Source organism: Balaenoptera physalus, assembly GCF_965194825.1.
Source record: "Balaenoptera physalus genome assembly, chromosome: 6".
Taxonomy (NCBI): domain Eukaryota; kingdom Metazoa; phylum Chordata; class Mammalia; order Artiodactyla; family Balaenopteridae; genus Balaenoptera; species Balaenoptera physalus.
The window spans coordinates 71229851-71255302 of NC_138885.1; the positions used below are offsets into that span (position 1 = coordinate 71229851).

At 40.2% G+C, this 25452-nt stretch overlaps 1 protein-coding gene across 5 annotated transcripts in view; it reads left to right on the plus strand.

Moving 5' to 3' along the window:
• The window catches only part of OSBPL6 (oxysterol binding protein like 6), a 208823-nt gene that overhangs the window by 49875 nt on the left and 133496 nt on the right, over nucleotides 1-25452 (plus strand). For 2 of the 5 annotated variants that reach the window (XM_082466691.1, XM_082466690.1), the window contains exon 2: nucleotides 1491-1597. The exons of the other annotated variants lie outside the window; for them this stretch is intronic. The gene's annotated coding sequence lies outside the window, so the exon portion shown is untranslated. The remainder of the gene's footprint in view (nucleotides 1-1490; nucleotides 1598-25452) is intronic. 5 annotated transcript variants of the gene reach the window in all.

Here is a 25452-nt window from a genome sequence, read left to right on the forward strand (position 1 = left end):
ATGGCAGAAGTTTATATTTAAGGCAGTTAAGCACGTATAGCACAGATAGACTTTTTTACTCCAGAAATTATGTTGCTTCATATTGTGTATTGGTCATTTTAAAAGTTTTATTTTGTGACTTTAAAAAAGATGTCTTAATAAAGTTATGCCAAATTAACATGATTGCCTTGGACAAGAGTGGCTTTAAGATGATTTTAACATGTATCTTGTGAAAGAGTGAGAGGCTATGTTTTTAAGTAGGTTAGATATGGAAATTGTGCACTCAGAAGAAGAAAAGGGAACACTTCAGTCTTAATCTTTCACAGCTCAAACTCTGCGTTTTACTTGCCTGCTTAACCAGTATCTGAGTCTTCTGATCTCATTTGACAAAGTACCTGCCTTTTCCTTCTTTCCTCACTGGCTACCGGTAACCAACCAACCGTTATGAGCAGTTGTCTGCCTCAGCAGCCACATTCCAGTAAAATGTAATCACAGTTCCCACATCTCTCTCGGCTTCACTGTCTCCTCCTCTTTCCTCCCTTTCCCGTGAATCAGCAGATGTGGATGACATCATCTTTTCCTTTGGCAGTCCGGCTGGTGTTAAACATCGCCATGCCAGAAGTCAAGTGTGGCAAGCCTGCTTCAGCAGTTTTTGCTCTTATTTAAATTGGTGGAAATTTTGAATGAACAAAGAATTTGAATCATAGAAATTTGGTTAAAAAACCAAAAAGCAACCCAGGGATCAGATATGGGTTAGGGGTTCCTATAACCTGAAACCATGAATCATTGATTTCATACCATCCTGTGGTGCTTTTCAAAATGCTACTAGCTGGCCAAAATGGGAGTAGGATATTAATGCCTTAAGTTTTTATCAAAGAAATGTTAGATGAGCTCACTTAATCATCTAAGCCCTGTCTTAAACATTAAAAAACTATCATTTTAAGTTTTTTTTTTTTTAAATTTTATTTATTTATTATTTTTGGCTGTGTTGGGTCTTCGTTTCTGTGCGAGGGCTTTCTCTAGTTGCGGCAAGTGGGGGCCACTCTTCATTGTGGTGCGCGGGCCTCTCACTGTCGCGGCCTCTCTTGTTGTGGAGCCCAGGCTCCAGACGCACAGGCTCAGTAGTTGTGGCGCATGGGCTTAGTTGCTCCGCGGCATGTGGGATCCTCCCAGACCAGGGCTCGAACCCGTGTCCCCTGCATTGGCAGGCAGATTCTCAACCACTGCGCCACCAGGGAAGCCCCTTAAGTTTTTTTTACAATACAGCTGCGAAACAATATATATAATATATGTACACATAAAACCTTCAAAAATGTCCTTGTATTTTCAGATATAAAATTTATTTATAAAATATTATTTAAATTATATTTACATATTTCATATATTTTATTAATATATTTATATAAGTATATAATTTATAAGCTATATAAAATTGATAACCTATATAAAAATTTATAAAATCTATAACCCCATGTAGCTGGTATATTACAAAGACTTCTTTGCTTTCTCAGGATATAGATTGCTCTGCTTGAGACTGAGCACTGTTCACAGTTCTTAGAGGACCTGTGTTCCCCTCTCATTGGCCTGCTCCTCGGCAGGGAATGGACTGTGTCTGGAGGTGAGTGAGAGGGTGGGAATGACTCCTTCAGAGAAGACTGGACAACCTTTACCTGGTTGAGCTACTAGTCCAGATCATAAGAGCGAAGTGGCACATGCATTACATTTCTGTTTCATTTAATCCCAGCATTTACTTAACATTTCCACATGGAGATCTCACAGGTATCTTTAACTGTTTAACATTTTGGTCAAAACCAACCTTTAGATCATCCCCTACTTACCAACTAAGCCTGTGCCTCCTGTCTTTGTGTGAGATATCTCCTCATTCAGTTAGTTGCTCCAGCCAGAAACCTGGGATCTCGTTTGATGCCTCTCTCGCTCACTGCTCTCCTCCCATATTGAACAGTCCTATCCATTCATCTCCAAAATATATCCCAGACACATCCTCTTCTCTCATTTCCATTGCCATAGCTTTCTCATTTCTTGTCCTCCTCCATTCATCTTTTAAAAATACAAGTCCCATTCTGTCTGTACCCTGTTTTGAAGCCTTTCACCACCTCCCATTGCACTAGGAAACAAAAACAACAAAGCAAATCCAAATCCTTTATTTGGCGCTGAATTATTTGGTTCTTACCTATAATCATCACTTCATTTCACTCCTTCCTCCCCTTGCTCACTCTGCTTAAACTCCACTGGTCTCTTTTCAGGTCCGTAGTATGCCCAGCTCTTTCTTGCCTCAGAACCTTTGCACATGCTGTTCCTTCTGGCTGGAGTTTCCCCTCCCACTTTGGCCTTCAGTTTTTAGCTTAAATGCTGATTCCTCTGAGAAGCCTTCTCCTCCTCTCAAGTTAAATTCGGTCCCTGTTATTATTTTTTCTCATAGTACCGTATCTTTTCCTCCTATCATTTAATATTTGTAATCATATGCTTAGCTGTTTAATTTTTTAATCTGTCTCTCCCATCAGTCCATAAGTCCAGGAGAACAAGGGCAGGTCTGTTTGGTGTAACACCATATCCCCAATTCCTAGCACTGTCTGGCACATAATAGAGGCAGAATATACTGCATGAGTGAACAAATGAATGCCTTTTATAAAAAGAGAATAATAATAATATCACATTCCTGACATTTCCCCCATAGTGTTAAAGGTAGTAAGTAGATGGCTGTCTTGAATTGAAGGTATTCAATAACTGGTGCTACTACTCTCTGTGCTTTTAGAGTTTCATGTGATCCTGAATATCCTGGTGTTTCTATTCAGAGGGAGACTACCGCTTACGCTTATTTCATGGTTCCTGACGCTTGGTTAACGATTTAATTTTAAATCACTACTGAGATTTGCCTCGAATGGAAAAGAAGAATTTTATCTAGGTTGTTTAAAATGTATGAGCCTTACTGTACTGTGTAGAACAGCAAAAATAATTTGCTGCTTTGGTCGTGAAAAAAATGTATTTTCTCCACATGTTATTTTTTCCCCCTACAAAGTGCTAAGTAACAGATCCAGTATTATCTCTGTAATAAGAAGATTTTGATTGAATAGTAGGTAAGGCTCTAGCAGCCATAATTAAAACGTACTTTTCCAAAGTATGCTTTGTTTCAGGGGTAACGGGGATGCAAATATGAAATGACATGATGGATTTGACTGCAGCAACTTCTTACTTGGTGATTCGGCAGTGTGTCTTCCACTGCCAGTGGGTTTCTACCACAGGAGGGCTGTGTGGGGAGTGCCTTTCTCCTTGCTCAGCTGGGATGTGGTGATTGATTTTTCTCTAGATGCCTTTTCTAGATCCAGTGGGTGAGTATGCTTGGAATATGATTGCTTACCGTTTTCTTCTTAATTTAAAAAAGTCACTGACTGTAATATATGGAAACCTTTTCATAATTGCACTTCTGCTAATTTGAAAATGCTGTTACAAAGCATTTTCTGTTGTTTGCTAGGAGTCTTACTGAAAACTCAGGTTGGGAACCAGGTTTAAGTATGGTGGTGTCCCTGTGTAGTGGTGTGGGACATAGAAAACAATGCAGCCTCACGCTTTCATGAAGAGGAGGCTGGTTCTTAGTCCAAGTCAGTGCGTGGTAACCACCTGGGTACAAAATACTCTGTTAGACCCTGTGTGGAATGCACACAGATTGAACTAATCCTCCTCTAGTGGGAAACAAGTGTACGTGGAATAACTAGAGCCAATGATTTATGCACAGGGCTGTTCTGTCTTCAAGGTGCATCCACATATACACTGTGTTTTGGGGCCTCAAAGCAACCCTGTGAAGTAGGTGGGAGCGTGTGTGACTGTTATTGTTCTACCTAATTTACTGATGACAAAACTGAGCTTCGGATGACTTATGATGTGTTCACGGGTATGTAAGTGGTAAGTGGCAGAACTGGCACACAAAGCTGTGTCTTAGACTCTAAGCTCCCAGCCTAAAACTCCATAGTACACGCTATAGGAATTCAAAGAAGGGAAGGATGTTGGGGTGCTGGCTTGGGGCACCCTACACAGCCCCTGCACTCCTTGCTCCCACAGTTTTGGAAGAGACCCTGAAAGCTGACCTCTTAGCCTCCAACCAGATGCTGGCCCCTTCCTCTCTCGCTCCATCAGTTCTATCCTCTTTTTGGTGTTTCTGCAGTTCTGACCTTACCACTGGTTCTCTCCTGTCTGTCTGCTCCCAGTTTTCCCCTTGATCCAACTTCCCTTTCATGTCATCACCCTCTGTCTCCCTTCTTCCCTTCACTGCGAGAGCATTTCCTGAATCTCCTGTATGAATGTGATTCACCCCTCAACCTGAAACTTACTTATCAGTAAGATCCCCAGTGGTGTCTGAGTTCCTGTCTTGGTCCGTCCTCTGCTTGGTCTCCATGCAACCTGCCTCTGTGGACCAGCCATCATTTCTTGAATGTCTCCTCTTGCGGGTTGGATTCTGGGCACCTTCTCTTTTGGCTGCATTCCTGCTGCTGCTCTGTCTTCCATTGCTCTACCTCCACTCTACCCCTTAAGTATTGACAGCTCTAGAGTTTCATGGTCTTCTGAGGCATGAGAACTGAATTATCTATGGCCATCTCTTCATGTCCAGTGGCTACCTTGTCACCAAAAGATGACCACCAGTTCCTGTGCTCTCCCGAGGTTCTGATCTCTACATATCATATCACACTGTGCCCAGAATGGAGCAGAAGTTCTTTCCATCTATTATGGAATCATTCTCCAGTTTCCCAAAATAGAAGCCTTGGTGTCATCTTCATATGGGGTCATCAGGAAACCATGATGCTTTTCTCTTAGAATTATTTATGTTGGCCTCCTAATTAGCCTCCCTTTCAGTCTCACCCCGCTCCAGAAAGTCTTCCATTCCACTTCTACAGTTACCTTCCTCTCAATTTAGTCTCATTATATCACTCTCCTGATTAAAGGTCCCTGACTCCCATTTGTCTTCCCTAGAGGGCAAGAGCCAATTCCATTCACAGTGACTAGCAACTGGGCCCTGAATGCAGTAAACACTCAAAAATATTTGTTGAGTGAATAAATCTGGTTCCAATCTTGCGTGTCAACTTTATCTCCCTGTGAGCTGCCCCCATGCTGTTGTGTACCCGACTTCTCACCATTTCCCAAACATCTCCAGTTCTTGACTGTTTCCTGCTTTTGTTGGTTTTATACTTCTATGTCCCTTATTAAATTTCATCTCAAACCTGTTTTGTCTTGGGCACCTTATAAATTATTTTTCAGTTCTGAAGAAAACATCCTTTTGTCTTTTTCTTCATTTTCTTTGTTGAATTCAATCAGCGTTCATTGCGTCTCTCTTCCTTTTTTGTTCTTGTCTATTTCTGTTGTTAATTTTTGTATTTCTGATTCTAGGTGATTTTTAAAAAATTCTCCAAGTGCTTGTGTGAGGATATTTAATTCAGTTTGGAATGTGGTGTTAACGGTTTTCTTCTGCTTCATGGTTTTTGGTGGGGAGAATTTTCAGCAGCTGTTTGATTTTATGCTGAAAGTTTCCTATCACTAGGCATTTCATGGGTGTGTTTCCTGGTTCAGGAACTCTCATTTCTGTCAGAGGGGCAGTTTCTTTAAGGGATGATGATGGTGGTGGTGATGGACCGTGAGGGTCTGGGGTGTTGCAGTATCCTTAATTTCTCCTTCTAAGGTCCTTCACTGTGATGGCACTACTCCTTCCTTTATTTCTTTCTCATCCAGAAGCAGTACTTCTCTGAGGCCTGGGTCTCTCTCACCTTCAAGCCCTTTCTCGACATGTAGCTGATACTGCGAACTACCAGCTCTCAGGCCTGTGTGTGGTGTGTGAGCTCTTGGTGCAGGAGCTTCTGTCCCCCTTTGCGGGTGATTTTGTTTGTACTTCCTCTCCGTGCCCCTGTTCTCCTTTTCACAGAGCTTCCCCACTCTTCACGCGCACTGGTTTCCAGCGGCACCAAAGCAGTAGCAGGAGCTGCATTGGAAACTGGTGTTTATTTCTCCACTCACAGGTAATTTGAAGTTTGTGGTATTCTCTGTCCCTAACAATGCTGAATGGCTTGGGTCTCGTGATCATTTTGCCCTCTTGTTGATTTTGTGGTCTTGGGGGAGGATTGTAGAGTCATTTGGGTCCGTGCAGCTGTCATTGTCCTCCAAACCTGAAAGCTCCTGCAAGGAAAGTTATATTCTCCCCACTTTCAGATGAGAAAACTAAGAAAAGCTAAATGACTTGGCCAAGATTGCACAGATACTATGTACTGGGAGAAAAGGAGACCTTGTTCTTTTGCTTACATCAGAAAATGTTTATATCTCCTGTTGTGAAGCTTATTTATGGTTTGGCAGAGGGTCATTGTAAACTTTCTTGATACATTTTAAGAGTGCTATGGGGAAGTGAAGGTCCTCTGAAAATGTTTAGTGTTTCTTTAAAAGAAATTTCAGGTTTGGTTGGGGGTGTGATGGTATGTAAATGTGTACAAACTGAAAGTTTGTGTGACTTTCTCTTTTTACAACGAAATGAAATTTTTTCTATGATTTTCTCTCAATGCATATTGTTGAAGATCAGCAAAGAATGCAGTCCAATTTGTGACCCTGATGTTAGTTGTGTTAGGGTTAGAAAAGGATAGCCACTGATGGAAAACATGGTTCTATTTCATTAAGGAAGGATTAGGAAATACTGCTGTCTGTGCCTGCAGCAGCGTCTGGTTCCTTTCACTGCAAGGAGGATGATGGAGACGTCTGTGTCATGTCTTCAGTCACAGCGTTTCTCCTGCGCTTTGGTTTGGGGATTTGAGGACTAAGAGTGTCGGGTATTTTCGAGGAAGAGATGAGAATTCTCTGGCTTGTTTCATTTTCTATCTATACGAGTAACATCTACTTATGCTGATATTTGAAAAATAAAAAAGTACAAAAAAAGAAAAAAATCACCTAAAATCTTATTATCCAGAATTCACTTTTGTTAATTTTCTGGTATTGTTTGCCCTGCTGGTAGTTTTTTTGTTTTGTTTTGTTTTATTGTGTATTTTTAAAAAAATAAAATACTATGCTGTGCATGCTAGTTTGTAGCCTACTTTTTTGATGTACCGATAAAATGTGAACATTTTTCCAATAAATCATCTATGGCATGATGTTTAATAGCTATACATTTAGTCCCTTACTTAGATGTGCCATACTTTACCTGATCAGTCTGCTAGTGTTGATTTAGGTTGCTTTAGGTCATTTTTGCTGTTATCGCATTGTAGTGAATGTTCTTGCAAATGTATCTTTGTGTACACTTCTGATATGTAAGGAGTTACTCATTCTCCTGCTAAGATTGATTGTCCTTTTTTGGTTTGGAGAAATAGAATTAAATGTACAGAACCTTTTTTTTTTTTTAATTTTAATTATTTATTTATTGATTGATTATTTTTGGCTGTGTTGGGTCTTCGTTTCTGTGTGAGGGCTTTCTCTAGTTGCGGCGAGCGGGGGCCATTCTTCATCGCGGTGCGCGGGCCTCTCACTGTCGTGGTCTCTCTTGTTGGGGAGCACAGGCGCCAGACGCGCAGGCTCAGTAGTTGTGGCTCACGGGTCCAGTTGCTCCACGGCATGTGGGATCTTCCCAGACCAGGGCTCGAACCCATGTCCCCTGCATTGGCAGGCAGATTCTCAACCAGTGCGCCACCAGGGAAGCCCCAGAACCTTTTTACATCTATTTCCTTTCCTTCAACTTTTCAATCTTTGTTTTGTGTTTGAGTTTAAGGAACTCCCTGCAGGCTCATTCCTTGACCCTCAGTTTTTCTTCCTCCGGGCTCACTCTACATCAAATTATTCTATTTTCTACAACTTCGGGTGTCATCTCTATGCTGTTGACACCCAGACACTGACCTTGTAGCCAATTTATAAGTAAATCTTCAATTGCTATTATAAAATCTCTAACTAGATGTGATTCATAATCTCACAGCAGCATACTATAACTCTGAACATGCATGATATTTCCCACTGTCTCCCAGCAGGAGAGTTCTGGGCTACAGAGCCGAGTTTTCTAACTGCCTGTTGGACATTTCACTAAGGTCTCTGATAAGACATTTCAAACTTCAAGTGCAAAATAATAACTATAGCTGCTAATATTTTATTGAGATTATTGTGTGCCATGCTAAGTGTTTCACTTTACATGAGTTAGTTTATTTTATCCCAACAGCCATATAGGTGGTACCGTAATTCCCATTTTACAGATGATGAAAACAAAGGCACAGAAGCTTACATAGAAGCTAGTAAATCTTACTGTGCTCTTTACAGATATTCTGTGTGGTTTACAAAATGGAGTTCTTGATGAAATTCACCCTATAGTGTCTTCCCAAAGTATTTCTTATCTTGGTAAATGGTGTGCTACTTAGGAGCTCATACTGGCAAATTGAGAGACATCCTTGGTACCTATTTCTCCCTCCTTTGTCAGTATCCCCTGTTGATCCTACCTTCCAAATATATCTTGAATAATGCTACTGTTCTGCACACCTGCCGCAACCCCCCCAAAGCAGGCCATCGTCATCTCCTGCCTCAACAACTGCTAGCCCATGCCTCTGCTCTTACCCCCTCAGGACTAGTCCTCACACAACGGAAGATCTTTTACAAATGCAGATCTAGTCTTTCACTCCCCTGTTCATAGCCTCCCATTGTACTTAGAATGAATAAAAGTCACCGCTCTGATTTAGAAGGCGCTGCTTCTCTTCCCAGCCTCACTCACATCTCCCTTGACCAGGCCACACCTTCCCTTCCTTAGGGCTTCTGTACTTGCTATTCCTTCTGCCTGAAATACTCCTCAGCTCCTTTCTTCACCTGAACAACTCCCGCTCCTTTTTCTGTTTTCATTTTAAATGTACTTCCACCGAGCAGAAGCCTTCTCAGGTTCCTTGATATAAATGAGGATTCTCCCTTATGTTCCCAGACTTCTGCTCTTCACCCTCACGATACCAAATACAATCTATAGACTCATAATCTTAGACTTAGACTCATTTAGAATATATCTTAGACTCTGAGGGATTATTTATCTGATATCTTCCTCCCCGTGCCACCCCACCTGTCAGTGCCCTGAGAAGGCTGGGGCTGTGTCTATTTTGTTCACCTTTGAACCTCAACCCTAAGTACAATCCCTGGCAGATATGAGACATTCAGCAAATATTTGAGTGAAAAAAGAAAGTATAAACATATTGAGCTCCTTCCAGGCTGTACCTGGAAGTGAGATGAGCTGAGATGTCTCTTCCTCCGTACAGGGGTGAGGATGTGTATTTGATTCTCTGTTTGTCCAGGGGGAGCCTAAGACTGAAGGCCTGGGACTCACGTTTAGGCAAACAAGAGAGTGGTGGGCTCAGGGAGTGAAAGATGGTCCATAGTGGAGGAGTAAGAATCAAAGGAGGGTAGAAAGAGCCACAGCTCTGCTTCCGTCCCAGTGGGAGAGCCCATTGTGATCCCTCATAGGGGTTGAAGGGTTGAATTAGAACCGGTTCTTAAAGTTTTTATTTGGTAAGCCCTCTACTCTGTCAATATTGTAAAGCCAAACTTAGCAACAGTTACTATGGGTTTCTTTCCTTCTTCTTCTTCCTGCTCCTTTCAGCTATTGGAATATCTGTGTTTAATTTTCTGTGGCATAAAATTTCATTAACTGTGGGTGTGCCATGTCTGCTTACAAGGGCTTGCCGTGGGAGCAGAAAGGAGGTTACAAGGGGCCTTCAGGGTTGATTACCGCGGAGGAGGGGGCGTTCAGCAAGGGCCTGTCTGTCTGTCCTACAAGGCACCCGTGTGGGGATCTTTTAAGGCTCGCAGTAGTTTCGGTTTTGAAGGCAGTTTTTTCTCATCACGCACTCTTCCTGCCTAAAGCGGTGAAGCCACAGAAGGACTATGTTGATTTAAATTCTAAATTGAATGACAGTACCCTCATAGGCATGGGCGCCAAATGGAGACGATTTCTGTATTCCTGTTGTACTGCATTTCCCTCATCAGACTACAAATAATGGTGGCGGCAGCCATCCTATACATGTGGTTGTCATTGTGTAATTTCACCTTTTGAAATGCTGGATTCTGAGCAGAAAGAAATGTGCTTTCTCATATTTCCGTGCCTGCATGTTTATCCTTTGGATTCTTAAGAATATCTGAGACCAAAGAGCAGTGTTCTGTTGAAACTACACTTAACCGTATGAGCTACTACACCAAAAATGTTCCCTGGGCACTTTAGAGATTGCAAAGACTGAGTTCTTGATTGCATTGGAAATAACTCATGCACTGGAAAGCTACCATGCATTTTTAGAAAATTGTTGCCCAAAAGGTGTACAGCCTTGAATGTTATCACTTCATTTCTCCTTTTTAAATATGGGGTTAATGTTAGTCATTTGCAACAGGGATTGGCAAAATTTACAGCAAGGCCAGATAGTAAATATTAGGAGTTTCATGAGCCATACAGTCTGTTGCCGACCACTCAACTCTGCTCTTGTAGTGTGAAAGCAGCCATAGACACTACACAAGTAAATGGGCATGGCTGTAGGCCAGTAAAACTTTTATTACAAAATAAGCAGAAGGCAAGATTTGACCCATGGACCATAGTGTGCTGCCATAGTTAGCATAATTGCCCAAACCAAAACAGTTAAAGCAGGGGAGATGATTTGAGTGAAACAAAAAATAGGAGACTTTCTCTCATATGGTCAGTGCCTAAACTCAGATTTTAGAGAGGAGCTCGGGAGTCTTTGTTAACTATGACCAAGTTAGATGCCATCTGTGTCACAGATAACAACACTGGTTACTTGAGGCCATTTGAATAGAACTAAATTTAGATATGCAGAGAGGCATAATTCCTACCCCATTCCTTTTGATTAGTGCTAATACTGTAGACTGTGTTTAGTCAGCATGAATTAGATGTCTACTATTCATTCCTTCCTGACTTGATGAATTCATGGCACAACTCTATCTTAGAATAATTTTGGATCTGTACTAAAATAATATGAGCTTCTGGTAAGCAGTACATCAGGGATTACCATGTGTAATCAGGGCCCCTGGTGAGATCAGTATGAGGGAGCACTGGTTTCTCTGTAAGTCCTGAACATTTCTGATATAGGGACTGTAGACAGAATCTGTAGAAGGTAGTACATATTAGAGAACATTCAAAACACCGTAAAAGAGGAGAAGTTGTCACCGCTGATGAGTTGTGCAAAAATAGGTTTCAGGAGTTGCTTTTGAAGGAGAAGTAGAAATGGATGACAAATTGAGTTGGTTGGTTATTTGCTTTTGTGAAGAAACTTCTTCCAGGATTCATGAGAATTTCAGACATTGATGATGAAATTTGATATGGGTAAAGGTTTGTTAATAATTCAGTGGTTTAAAGGAATTTTAGATCTGGTCCAACTCTTTCACAGTTGGGGAAATTGAGGCTGAGTAATATCACCATACTCATTTTCTTATTTTGCTGTATTATCTACATGCTATATATTCTGAAGGGATAAATTCAGAGCTAGCAAATCAGAAGTGGATATAAGAGTTAGTGTTTTTTTTTTATGTGCATATTTATTTTATCCATCATTGTAGTGGAGGTGGGGCTGCCAGTTGCCATATTTAGCAAATAAAAATATAGGATACCAAGTTAAATTTGAACTTCAGACAAACAAGGGATCATTTTTTAGTATAAAATTGTAGTATTAAATGCAGTATTTGAGACATACTTATACTATACGATTCCATGTCTAATTGACACTCAGATTTAACTAGATGTCCTGTATTTTATTTGGCAACTCTACTGAGAGCACACAAGGTGAAAATTGCGAAGGACTAGCCATGATGGCTACCAGAATTGGCTAGCTTGCAAATCCTAGCACCCACCTGGAGAGCTTATTAAGAATTCTAATTTCCAGGCCCGTACCAGAGAGTCTGAATCAGTAGGACTGGGGATGGGGGAGTGGGGTTCAGGTATTAGTATTTCTAAACAGTGTCCCCAGGTGATTGTGGAAAGCTTCGGGGCCCGCTGTTTTGTAATGTGCACTCGCTGGTGTTCTCTGGAATAGAAGTTTTCAAGGAGGTAACCCTCTGGTCTGGACACCATTACTTTCCACTGGCTGAGACTCTGTAAGAGTTTTGCTCCATTGATTGAATAGTTAGTACTACGGAGGTTGTCTTGAGGCTTACTTATCAAATTACTCAGCCCCTCACCTTCATTTCCTTCATTCACAGTGTGATATCGGGGCCTGGGTTTAGAGGAAAAGTGGGGACAGATTCGATAAAGTGAACTAATTTGGAGGAGGGGGATGACAGAGGAATGGTTCAGTCTAAAGTCCTGTAGAGTTTCCTTTTCAAACACCCTGTTCTCACTAAATTCCTCTGTCCTCCCACTTGTCAGTGTTTCCTCCTATATGATAGGACTTAATTGTTAAAAGTGACCTTTGAAGAAGTCACCTGGTCCAAAATCCTTGGGATGAAATCTATTCAAGCCTTGGTGTTCACATCATCCTGAGGTTTGATCTTGATGTCTGGTTTCTCTGCTACAAGAGGTGGCAATCAGGATCTGGGTAAGCAGTTGAGAAGTGAAGCTCCTTGACTTGGTGGACCACACGGGCAGTTACGTGGTTTTATGGACATTGGGAGGCTTTTCTCTTTGGCAGAAAAGCTGTACAGCCCTGTGATGTTTTAGAGGAAAAAAAAAAAAAGCATTGAGCTGGTGTTTAGAGAAAGCAACATAGCCTCTTAGAGAAAAGATCCTTTCTATGGATAGGAGATGTTAAACTGTAAGGGGAAATATAAACTTAGAAACTAACTTTAACTAGAATGTGAAGGTTTTGCTAACAGGGTGATAGCCGGAGGGGGGGTTTTAGCTTCAAGCCTTCGTTTTTCTTGAATCGACCAGCCCTTTAACAGAGGTGTTGTGCAATGTTCTTTACCATAACAAAGGAATAAGAAGTGGACAGTTTCAATCATGTTTCTGTTAAGTAATTTCATATTCAGCAGTTCAGAGGGTCTTCCTAGGGCCATCCTGAAATCCAGCGGTTGGCAGGGTTAACAGGCACTTTTTTTTTTTTTTAAAGATGTTTTTCTATGGTGGACCAATTTTGAGAGTCTTTATTGAATTTGTTACAATCTTCTTCTGTTTTATGTTTTGGTTTTTGGCCGCGAGGCACATGGGATCTTAGCTCCCCAACCAGGGATTGAAATCGCATCCCCTGCATTGGAAGGCAAAGTCTTAATTAACCACTGGACCAATAGGGAAGTCCCTAGCCATCCCTTTTTAGGGAAGTCATGGAAAAAAACAGCTGTGGCATTTGAGGCCACCTGAGGAGCGCACCAGGTCACTTCATGCAGAACTAAAGGCCATGATGGAGAGCTGAACTGAAAGGAACATGTTCCCCTAAACCAGATCTTAAAAGACAGTGGCACACTGCAAATAGGCACTTGGTACATACATCTATTATTTGAAGATAAGATTAATGCAAAAGAATTTATCTAAGTGATTTTCTTTTAAATATATTTTTGAACGATAATGTGCTTATTTAAAACATCACTTTGACATGCTTACTTACTTTGAAACTTGGTCCTACAACAGCACACCAGGCCAGCCTGTTTGTCTTCTCAGGGTACATCTTGGCTCTTGGAGATTAGCCTGGGATGTTAGAATAGAATCACACTGGGAAAACACACACACTCTCTCTCTCCCCTGCCCCCTCTCTTTGAGTTCTATTTTGTGCTAGTTGTAAGGTTAGCCTAATAGACAGGTTTAAAAAAATAAATAAATGAAGCCGAGATGTCCACTGGGCTTCCTTGAGTTGAATATATATGTGCCTTAACATTGGAGAGCCAGAAGTTTAACGTCTAGCTTTCTAAGTATAATGAATTTGCATTAAGGATTTAATGTTTCTTATTCCTAATGCTGTGATTTTATATGAACTAATGAGCATTGTTTTGGATGGGCAAGCTTCTGTGGCTTTTATAAGGGTTGATTCTCAATTCTGAATTTGTGAATTATCGACATCATTTAAAATCCTAAACCATCTTCCTTCTGCGGTGTGGTTTTAGGCATCTTCTCTCAGCCATCAAGTTGATATGTGCACAAGACACTCCAACTTTTCCTAAAGGCCTAAATTTTTGCATTATGATGCAAAATAAATCATATAGTATATCTTGTAACCAAATATGAATAGGATTTGTGCTATCCATATTTTTGACTTATCAGTTCTATTACTGTTTTTTTCAGGCAGGAATTATTGAAAAACGAGTGGCTACATCTCATGTTTCTGTTGAAAGAAATATGTTAATGATCTCTTCAAACATTCTGGGATGGAATGTGGTCTGTTAGTAATTACAAATCTTCATTATTATTAATTTTCTATATTTACTTATTACTTTACAGTTTAGAAGTTACTTTTATATCCATTGCCTTACTTGATACTTAGCAACAATCCAGGGTTGTTTTGAGTGAGGTGTGCAGGGCTTGTTATCTCCAGCTTATAGATGTATAAAATGAGGTTCATAAAAGGTCCAGAGGCCCAGTAGCTACTAAGTAGTGGAGAGGGGATTTAAGTTCTAATTTTTTTTAAAGACCTGTAGTCTTTAAAAAAAACATTGGAACGTTTCAAACGTGTACAAAGTGAACAGAATAGTATGGTGAATCCCCACGTACCCATCACCCGACCTCAACGATTAGCTATATAGTTTTGACAAATGGATATACCTGTGTAATTTACACCCCTATCATGATAATTCCATCGCCCAGAAGGTTCCTTCATGCCCCTTCTCAGTCAGCTCCCCATCTATCTTAGGTAACCACTGTTCTGATTTTTTTTTCACCTGATACTAGTTTGCTTGTCCTTGAACTCTTCATAGGAGTAGAATCTCTCAGTCTGGCTTCTTTTGTTCAGCATCATGGCTGTGAAGCTCTAGTCTCATGACCTAGAGTTCAGTGCTGTTGGTTCAGATGGGAGCTATATCTTCATTTCATAGTTACAGAAAGATGATTCCCTGACTGATACCCTGAGAAAACCCAGGCTCTGGCCTCATCTCATTATTGTTTGAGCTCACGTAGAGACATGAACAATTTTTCTTTACATATGGAGGATCCATCATTCTCTTCAATGACAGCTGATTCTGTTCTGAGGGTTGGTGTTGGAGGAAGTGCTCACCGTGAAATAGTTTGCTAACTTAGTCATTTGCTTCTAAGGCATGCATCCTCACCCCTCAGGTCCTCAACTAATTTCTCCTAATGTATCTGCCTATATGTTCTTGGAGCCCTCTTGATCAAACTCCGTTTGAGGCTGTGCTGATTTTTTACAGTCAAGTACTGATAATTGTAAGATCCAGAAAGTCATTTACCTGTCTCGTCATTTATAATTAGATTACTTAATGGTTCAGTTTTGCTAACTAAGTAGAAGAGAAATGATCAAAATAGTGTTTCAATTACTCTATCTAGATCTTGCTTTTCATTTCATTTTATTTAAAAGAAATCAGTGAGGACTCAATAGTAGAATTAGATCCAAATGTGTTTTTCTTCTGTAGGGAATTTTTTTTGATTTCTTTAACTCAGTTATCTCTATTTTAGGTTAGAAAAGGACAACACAGACCAAAAAAAAAAAAAGGTGGAATGACTCTTTTAGCTTTTAGGGAAGAAATGTGTAAGAATTTATATAGGGAAGGTTCATAAGTAGAGCAGTGAACTCAAGGAAGGACTAATTTATAGATGCCTCTGGCTCCTTTGACAGGCAGCAATTTCTTTCCCAAAGAAAGTTTACACACTGATGTTGCTGAATGATTCGTAGTTTCTTTAATTCATTGGAAAGAAGAGAGCCTGAAAGGTAAAAATAACTTTGACTTTATTCCCTTTGCTGTGTGTTTTAAGTTTGAGTCAATACTGGATGACTCGTTTCCCCATATTAAACTTTTGAAGGATGTGACTGGCTTCTGGTAATCATAGCAGCCATTGATGATCATTGCTGAGGTCCCATTCATTCACTAGGAGATATAGAATGGCAGTCTTCTAATTCTAACATTTTTCTTCAATTATTAGCTGGAATAAATTATTAGCTTCTATAAAGAGAAACTGTTTTATATCAAGACCTCAATATCCTGAGGTATGGCTTGTAATAGAAAAGCAGGGTAAATGCTGATTTCTTCCCTTTATTTACCAGTTTCAAAATGAGTTGGTTAGCTGGCCTCCTCTAAAGGTGACCAATAATTTTTTTTTTTAAGATCATAATGAACTTTGGGATTTAAACACATTTGATATGTTTCAGTCCATTTGCAGTAATTATTTTATTTGATGATCAAGTTGTCCAGTGTTTGGTCAGGGGAGCCTCTTCCAGTTGGCTTCTGAGCTGTGTATATGGTATGTATGTATGTATCTATGCATGAATGCATCAATCAATCATCCATTTATCTATATTTCTATTTATTTATAATATGGTCCTGCTGGTCTTTGATAAGAAGATGTTCCTAGCTCATTGTACCTTTTGTTTCCAGACCTGAAATCAGCCATTTCTCCAAGGAGTTCTGGTTCCTTTTAATGGAAATTGTATTTCAAGACACAATATTAACACTAGCGGTGGTGATTGCTACTTGGTTTGTCACTATTTATAGGCCTTTTCAGAGGATAAAGTCAGGAAATTTTACCTTTATGTAAATAAACTGCTTTGTGAGTTCATACTGATACTTCCAATTCAGATTGAAGATTATGAAAAAATGATGATTAGGTGGAAAAGAATGGGGTGAATAAGCAAGGGCTGTAAGACAATGTAAAAGGTGCTAAGGAAATAATTAATGAAATTATGGAAAATAGAACTGCAGAGGGATCTTAAAATAGACATGGTCCGTTTTTCTACCTATTCCTTTGCCCTTTCATAAAAGCTAAGTTTGAACGTGTCTGAGTAGAGAAGAGGTTCAGGAAGGTGAAGCTCAAATATTAGTTACTGGCTTCAGCAGTACAGAAATGGCTGGAGGCCTCGATGTGAAGTGATTTGTGTGAAGTGAAGAGATCAGAAAACAGATTACAGCAGTTCAAAGGGAGAATTTTGTATTGAGCAAATTTCAACTTTAGTTGACCTTCCTGCAACTGTTTTCTCACTTTGAACTTTTTCTTGGAAAAAGGCTTTTATCTCTAGCAGTGAGAAATTTGGTATGTGAAAACAGGGCAAAGTTAACTGCCGACAAGCCCCTTACACGCGTGGTGGTTCTGGTTTTCCTGTTTGGTTAAAAGAGCTCTTGGTCATCATTTTTGTCAGATTTCTCCTACTGATCTTAACTTTAATGTTGTTGCTGTTATTATTATTTAATGAGAGGCAATATATAGGACATTTTGACTAGTATTTTGTATTATACAGGGTGGAGGCAAGAAGCCCAGGCTTTAGCACCCCCAGTTTAGTCGGGAAGGCATATGTGTTCATGTATACAGTCAATATCTAAGGCAAAACGTTGCATGTATGCATGTTATCATAATTAGAGAAACTTGAATTAGTTTACTTACTCCATAGGGAGTTTCAGAATTAAATGCAGAGGTAAATTTCTTTTTTAGCTTTGCTAGAAAAACTCTGCCCATACATGTTTAAAACGCCATTCTTGAAAGTATGTCTGTTTTCAAATTGAATATCTACAATAAATGAAATAAATATGTTAAATATCCCCAATTCTTTGAGCATTAAATTTTCTTTAATGCATGTTGCAAAAGAGAGTTGTTTTGGATGGGAAAAAAATGCAAATGTTATCGGTTTTTAAGGTTAGTATCAAAATGTTAGCAAAACTCCATTTCATTATTATTATTTAGAATCTGTCTCCAAGGGGAGCATTTCATGAATCAGGATACGTAAATGAAGTGTTATTGTGTTTCTTTAAACTTAGTATTCATTTTTAAAGAAGAAATGTTAATATTTTGAAGTAGACATCAGTGAAATGCAATGTTATAAGGACGGGTTTCCTTTCAATATTTCAACAAAAAATAATGTAATAGCCTCCCTCTCTAGGGCTATGGGATCCAATGGATTAAAGATGGAAGAGACTGGCCTTCATTAAAATTAAAACCTTCTACTCTGTGGAAGACAATGCCCAGAGAATGAGAAGACAAACCACAGATTGGGAGAAAATATTTGTAAGAGACGCTTCCGATAAAGTATTGTTATCCAAAATATACAAAGAATTCTTTACAAACTCAGCAATAAAAAAACAAACAACCTGATTGACAAGTGGGCCAAAGACTATAACAAACAGCTCACCAAAGAAGATATACAGATGGCAAATAAGATACACAAAGTTGCTCCACATCGTATGTCCTCAGGGGAATGCAAATTAAGACAACAATGAGATACCTCTACACACCAATTAGAAGGGCCAAAATCCAAAACACTGATAACACCAAATGCTGGTGAGGATGTAGAACAACAGGAACTCTAATTCATTGCTGGTGGGAATACGGAAATGGTATCTGCCACTTTGGAAGACAGATTGGCAGTTTCTTACAAAACTAAACATAGTCTTACCATACAATCCAGCAATCACACTCCTTAGTATTTACCCAAAGGACTTGAAAACGTATGTTCACACAAAAGCCTGCACAGGGATGTTTATAGCAGCTTTGTTCATAATTGCAAACACCTGGAAGCAACCAAGATGTCCTTCAGTAGGTGAATGGATAAATAAACTGGTATATCCAGACCATGGCATATCACTCAGCACTAAAAAAGAATGAGCTATCAAGTCATGAAAAGACATGGAGGAACCTTAAATGCATATTATTAAGTGAAAGAAGCCAATTTGAAAAGGTTACATACTGTATGATTCCAATCATATGACATTCTGGAAAAAGCAAAATTATGAAGACAATAAAAAGAACAGTAGTTGCCAGGGGTTGGGAGGTGAAGAGGAATGAACGGGTGGACACAGAGGATTTTTAGGGCAGTGAAAATACTCTGTAAGATACTATAATGGTGGATACATGTCATACATTTGCCCAAACCCATAGAATGGACAGCAAGACTGAACCATAATGTAAACTATAGACTTCGGGTGATTATGAAGTGTCAGTGTAGGTTCATGAGTTGTAACAAAGGTACCAGTCTGGCGGGGGTTGGGGGGAGTTGATAATGGGGAGGCTCTGCCTGTGTAGCTGCAGGGGGTATATAGGAAATCTCTAGGGCTTAGACTTAGAAAATTTTTCCTCAGTTTTGTTGCGAACCTAAAACTGCTCTAAAAAATAAAGTCTTCATTTTTAAAAGTTTGTGGAAAAAGTGGTACAAAGAAATTAGAACTTTTGAGTTTCTGTATCTCTCACTGTTTCTTGGGATTAATGAATTGGGAAAATATAAAATAGAGGTGGAGAATCAAATACAGCTGAAATTCAGAGTTGGAGAAAGTATGTCTACATCCCATATAACACTCAATATACCCAGCACCTGGTACTTTATTATCACTTGTTTTATCAGAAGTTCAAGATTCAGTATTTTGTAGATATAGTTCCAAACTTATAATGGAAATGGATTTTAAAAACTAGATTTGTTTTTTTAACCTTTTTTTTAAAAGCTGTTATGAAATGAGAACTAGTTCTATAATGGGTTTCTCCAAAAGCAAAGTGTTAGTGTGATCCTGGACAAAAGTACACATAGAATAGTCTGTCAGAGCTGGAAGGAGCTTTGCCATCATCTGGTTGCCTCACATCCTCAGTTTATAAATAAAGAGACCAAGCCTCAGCATTGCTGCTCAGTGACTTGCACAGAGTGACACACTTTGAAGCAGCAGAGCTGTGACTAGGAACCCAGACATCCAATCCCTGGTCAGTGTGTTTTCAGCTGTATTGGGATGCTTGGTGATTGCGTCTTTCTCTCTCTGTCTTCCACATCTTGGTTGGAAATCTTAAGGGCTTGCAGAGATACTGAAATATATATGTGTATGCATTATTCAGAAGAGACACAGAAAATTCTCAGTATCTTCTAAAATGATGATGATAAATTTAAACTTGGCTTCAGGATATCAGGAAGCCTCTGACAGTGTAGCCTTTTGGCAAGTGCAAAACTCTTTTGTTGGCCAGAGTCACACTAAGCCCATATTTAGAATAAAAAAGGGGACTATGACATGGTAACATGATGCTCAGGGAGCTCTCCGGTGTGGGTGCAGGGCCTCCTTTCCTTATGACCAACAGTTGTGTTGGGACACAATTCACGCACTCTTCTTTTTGTTTTTTGGCCACACCGCATGGCTTGCGGGATCTTAGTTTTCCGACCACGGATTCAACCAGGCCACGGCAGTGAAAGTGCCGAGTCCTAACCACTGGACCTCCAGGGAACTACTTTTGTACCCTTCTAACTCATGAATGCCAGTTGCTTTGTTACGTAATATCTTCGTTATTCTTGAGTTTTGGAAATTATCTTACCAGGGGAAAGTAAAATCCATAAACATGAAAAAAAGTAAATTAAGTCCTTGAAATTACTTGATCATTCTGTCATGTAAATGTCCAAACTGACCATCACATCAACTCTGTGTATTTATAGGACATCATCTCCTTTTAAGACCTTATAGCAATTCACAAATGTTGATTAGTGAGTACTGACCATATACCTCCTTGCATGTCCTGTGAATTCTGTAAGGAGATTGGAAACAGTTTTGGCTGAGAGTAATAAGGGCACATTTCACAGGTGTACTTTTTCCATCAGTGCCATGGGAAACAGGACCGATTATATGTAATTTCTGAACTGTGTGACTTTGAACTATGTGGATTATGAGGACCCTTTAAACACACAGAATTTCATGGCTTTCGACATGGTAATAATTGGGTTTAATGTATTCAGTCTACAGGCAATACTTGCTTGTAGGTGCATTTGTGAGGCCCTCCCCGCCCCGAAATAATTTCATAGTCTCCAAGAGGTCCCTGGGCCTTCGGTTGGGAATCATTGGTGTAGACCTCCAGGGAGTGTGAAGAGTGTTATCAGTGGGGCACAGTGTTTTTTTTTTTTTTTATATTTTACTTTTTAGAGTTTTATACTGATTATTTGTTTCCTTTAAAAAAGTGTGTGTGTATATGTAAAATAACTAAATACAGCCCCAAAAGTTTGTACAGGACACTTTAATTTAGTTCATGCCGTTTTTCAAGTTCCAGGATTGAATAATTGTCCCACAGCTGTATTAGTGGTCATGGACTCTTTTCTGGTGGCTTTGACTTAGAAAATTTAGGCCAGCTTTTGTAAGCATAGCAACATTTTAGTGGCTAGTGTGAGCTAGGTCAGCATTCTTTCCTCTACCATTGACCTAAATCTGACAAGACTGAAGCACGTATGCAGTAGACTGAATGTGTCCCCCCCCCCCCCCCGAAATCCATATGTTGAAATCCTAACCTCCAAGGTGACTGGAAGGTGGGGCCTTTGGGAAATGCTTATTAGGTCATGAGGGTGGAGCCCTCATGAAAGGGATTAAGTTTCCTTATAAAAGGAACCCCAGAGAGCCCCTCACCCTTCGACCTTGTGAGGACACAGGGAGAAGATGGTGGTCCATGAATCACGATGGGGGGTTTTCACCAGACACTGAATCTGCCCGCACCTTGATCTTGGCCTTTGCAGCCTTCAGAAGAACCATGAGGAATAAATGTTTTTTGTCCAAGACCCGCAGTCTGGTATTTTGTTACAGCAGCCCGACAGACTTGGACAATGTTCTATATTCTTAAACCTTTCTCTTCCCTTTTCCTTGTCTCTTGCTCTTCTTCCCTCCTTTATTCTTTTCCTCCCCTCTCTCCCTTCTTTTTTCCCTTCCTTCCCCACTTTGTTCTACAGATACTTGAGCACCGTGTAGTCTTGGGAAGCTTACAGATTAGTGGTTAAAACATGGATTTCAAAAGAAATCACAGAAATCTCTAATTGCACACTGTGATAAAGTGCTGAAGCAAAAATGTGGGTGCTGTGAGACTGTGACAGAGAGATGCAGCCCTGCCTGCAGGATCAGATAACACTTCCCTGCGGAGCTGACAGTTGGGCTGATTTGGGATTAACTAGATGATAAAGAAAGGGAAAGATGTGTTTTCCAGGCAGAGAAAACAGAATGTGCTTAAACAATTAAATGGAAGAGCGATAGACATGCTGTGGGGTGAGGCAAGGGCAAATCACACCAAGGTTTGTAGGGCCTGCCTGTTCAGAATTCTGGTTTCAATCCTAAGAGTGGGTCTTACGTGAAATGCTTTTGTATGCCCAAGTGATTCAAGGACCACATTGAGCCCAATGAACCACTGTATACATGTTCTCTGATTTTCACGGGACAGTGCCAACCCCACAGCTCTTTACTGCTTCTATTAGTCTACCAGGGCTGCCATAACAGAATACCACAGACTGGATGGCTTAAACAACAGAAATTTATGTTCTCACAGTTCTGGAGGCTACAAGTTCAAGATCAAGGTGCCATCGGGGCTGCTTTCTTGTGAGGACGCTTTCCAGCTTGTAGACAGCTACCTTCTCACTGTATCCTTACATGGCTTCTGTGTGTGCTGGGGTGGGGGTGATTGATCTCTGGTATCTCTTCTTCTTATAAGGACACTAGTCCTATCAAATTAGAGCCCACCCTTTGACCTCATTTAACCTTAATTACCACCCTAAAGGCCGTATCTCCAAATACAGTCACACTGGGGGTTAGAGCTTCAACGTGTGAATTGGGGGAGAGGGGAGCAAGGGAGACACAATTCAGCACATAACACCGACCTATCACAATCTGGAGTGTGACTTCTGACGATTGTCCCCAGGACCATACCTCATGATTTACAGTGGGCAGGTGTCTTAGAAGAGGACAAACCTTAAAGCTCTGCAGCATTTGGGCTTCTCCCTTTGAATACCAGTGAAAGAACCAAACAGAAACAGATTCTGTCAAGTCACCATGCTCCATCACAGAAGCCCCACGGAAGCCACGAAGCTGGGGGTTGATCAACTTGCTGCGTCTCTAAAGTGGGCATAGCTCTTGTTGGGGGACAGATGGTGCTCAGTCACTGTGATGCTGCAGGTCGGCAGGAAAGTCAACATGAAGCCTTAATACACAGAGAGAGGCTGAGACTTCTAGATGCAACCCTCAGAGTCTTGTGACTTCAGGTGATAACAGTTAGCTTCAAGAATCATGTGAGACCTGCTATATTTAACAAGACCACAGGGGAGAAAACTATGAAACTAAAGTAATCCACTGTTCTTGCCCTTTTTGTGAGAACAATGATAACTATTGTTAACTACATTCAGTTGTGGGGCTCATGCTTTTTCCTGGCTCTTTTAAATTATTGATCCTTTGAAAAGTCACCTTTAGAAAAAGATCCTAGGGAAATGAATAAGCATGTCATTCTCAAGGGTATTTTCTGGGCACGTTGGTAGATATGGCATCGGCAGGGCCGTGAACACTCTAGAAAGGGGAAGCTAGAGAGGCATGGCTATTTTTGTTGTTGCCAGTGCATCGCAAGCTATCAGGGCAAGGCTTATCATTTTCTCCCCAATGACATGAGTTTATTGATTATGTCTGTACTTTTCCCACTTTACCTCTTACATATTCTTATTATAGGATTCTATAATAGGATGAAATTATATAGGATGAATTTCAATCTATTATAGGTTGAAAGGGTCAATGAAAGAAAACTTAGAATAACAGAAGCCCTATCCTCCACTCTACTGGTAGATATAGTATATGTAAGTATAAACAGTACTATCTTAAGTGTTTTACAGCTTTTCAGGCTTCATAGGTGGTGGAAAAAGTGAAACCCTGGAGAAAAGAACATTTGCCAGGAAACCTGAGGCAAAGAGAGGCTCTATGATGTGATAGGCTAATAAATTATCAAACACTTGCTCTGTATATGACTCTGTGCTAGGCATTAAAGGGCATAGCAAGATTAAAAAACAACCAAGGAATTTACATATTAAGTTAGGTTAGCTGTAAATCTAAGCAAAATATAAAATGTCAAGTAACTGAAGAAAAGTACAGATGAGATGTCAGAAGGTGGTATATGGTTTATTGCCAGATGATTAGTACTACTAGTGAAGAGACTTTCTGCACTAGCATCCAAACTCCATAACAATGAGAACCATGCTTGCAGTGCTTGGCATAGTGGTAGGTGTTCATTGGAATGAATGAATGAGTGGTGTTTTTGCTTATTTGTTAAAAAGGTTATAACTTATGTATAGCAAAGTATACAAATTCTGAAAGTAGACTCAATTAATTTTCTATATCTATGTCTATGCGCAAAACTACCTCCAGATGAAGATATAGAACATTTTTGGCACACTGGGAGGTTCTTTCATGCCTCTCCCAATCTGTACCACCCAACAGTAACCACCGTACTGACTGCTGTCACTCTGCATTAATTCAGCATGTCCTTGAACTTCATATAGATGGAATCGTACAGTGGTTCTCTTTGGGTTGAGATTCACCCATGTTGTTGCTTCAGTAGTTGCAATAGCTTGCATCCGTAGTTGATTTTTTTTTCATTTCTGCGTATTGTTCTTAATGGACACTTGGGTTTCAAGTTTGGGGCTATTATGAATAAAGCTGCTGTGAACATTCTCAGATTTGCCTTTTGATAGACATAAGCGCTCACTTCTCTTGAACATATATCCATGAGTGGAATTTCTGTGTCACAGAGTATTATTACCTTTAGCAGACACTTTTTCTGAAGTGGTCATATCAATTTACATTCCCACCAGCAATGTAAGAGAATTTAAATACAGATTCTGAATTGTTTTATAGGTTTCAGTAAAGTTTATTCAAAATGTATAAAGACTCTGGTCATTCTAACGAGGGAGGGAATAAGTTTTTCCCAATGTTAGTATTGCTTATATTTCCAGATTCTGAACCCTCATGGCCACACAATGTAGGCATTCAGTCAGTATCTGAGTGGGTCCTGAGATACGTCCATAGCTCAGGAAAGAAGACAAATAGAAGAGCAGAGCATCGTGGTAACCAATTATTTAATTCTGACTTTTATAGTTATCAAGGCTCCCAGCTTTATCCCTCGTCAGCTTCATGATGCCATTCATTCCACAATCCTAATTGAGAGTCTGCTCTATGCCAAGAACTCTTGTCCTGTTGCTGCTGAATAAAATTAAGGATGTCAGGCAAGGCCCTTAATAACACAGGGGCTGGTGCCGGGATGGATTCATGACCAAAGCTTCCCTCCACTCCTTCCTTAGGACAGGTTGTGGACTGCACCATGAGAGGAATCTCTGGTAGGGCCCTGCAGCGGGGTCGGGGGTGGGCTCAGGTCAGGTCTGCACCAAGTAGGACAGGAATTAGGCATGAATGCTTTCCAATAAATTCCTCAGTTTGTCTCTCTTATCAAGGAAAATCTCTTGTTTTCTTTTTGTGGGGAAGGGGATGAATAAGGAAAACCACAAAGCATGACCCTGAGTCATTTGAGTCTGGATATATATGTAGTGTGACTGTTGGACAGACCTGCTTTGATAATAAAAACCGACATCAGGCAGCTCCTATGTACCAGCTATTCTTGTTCAGTCCTCATTACAACCCTGTGAAACGGGTACTCTTAGTCACTCC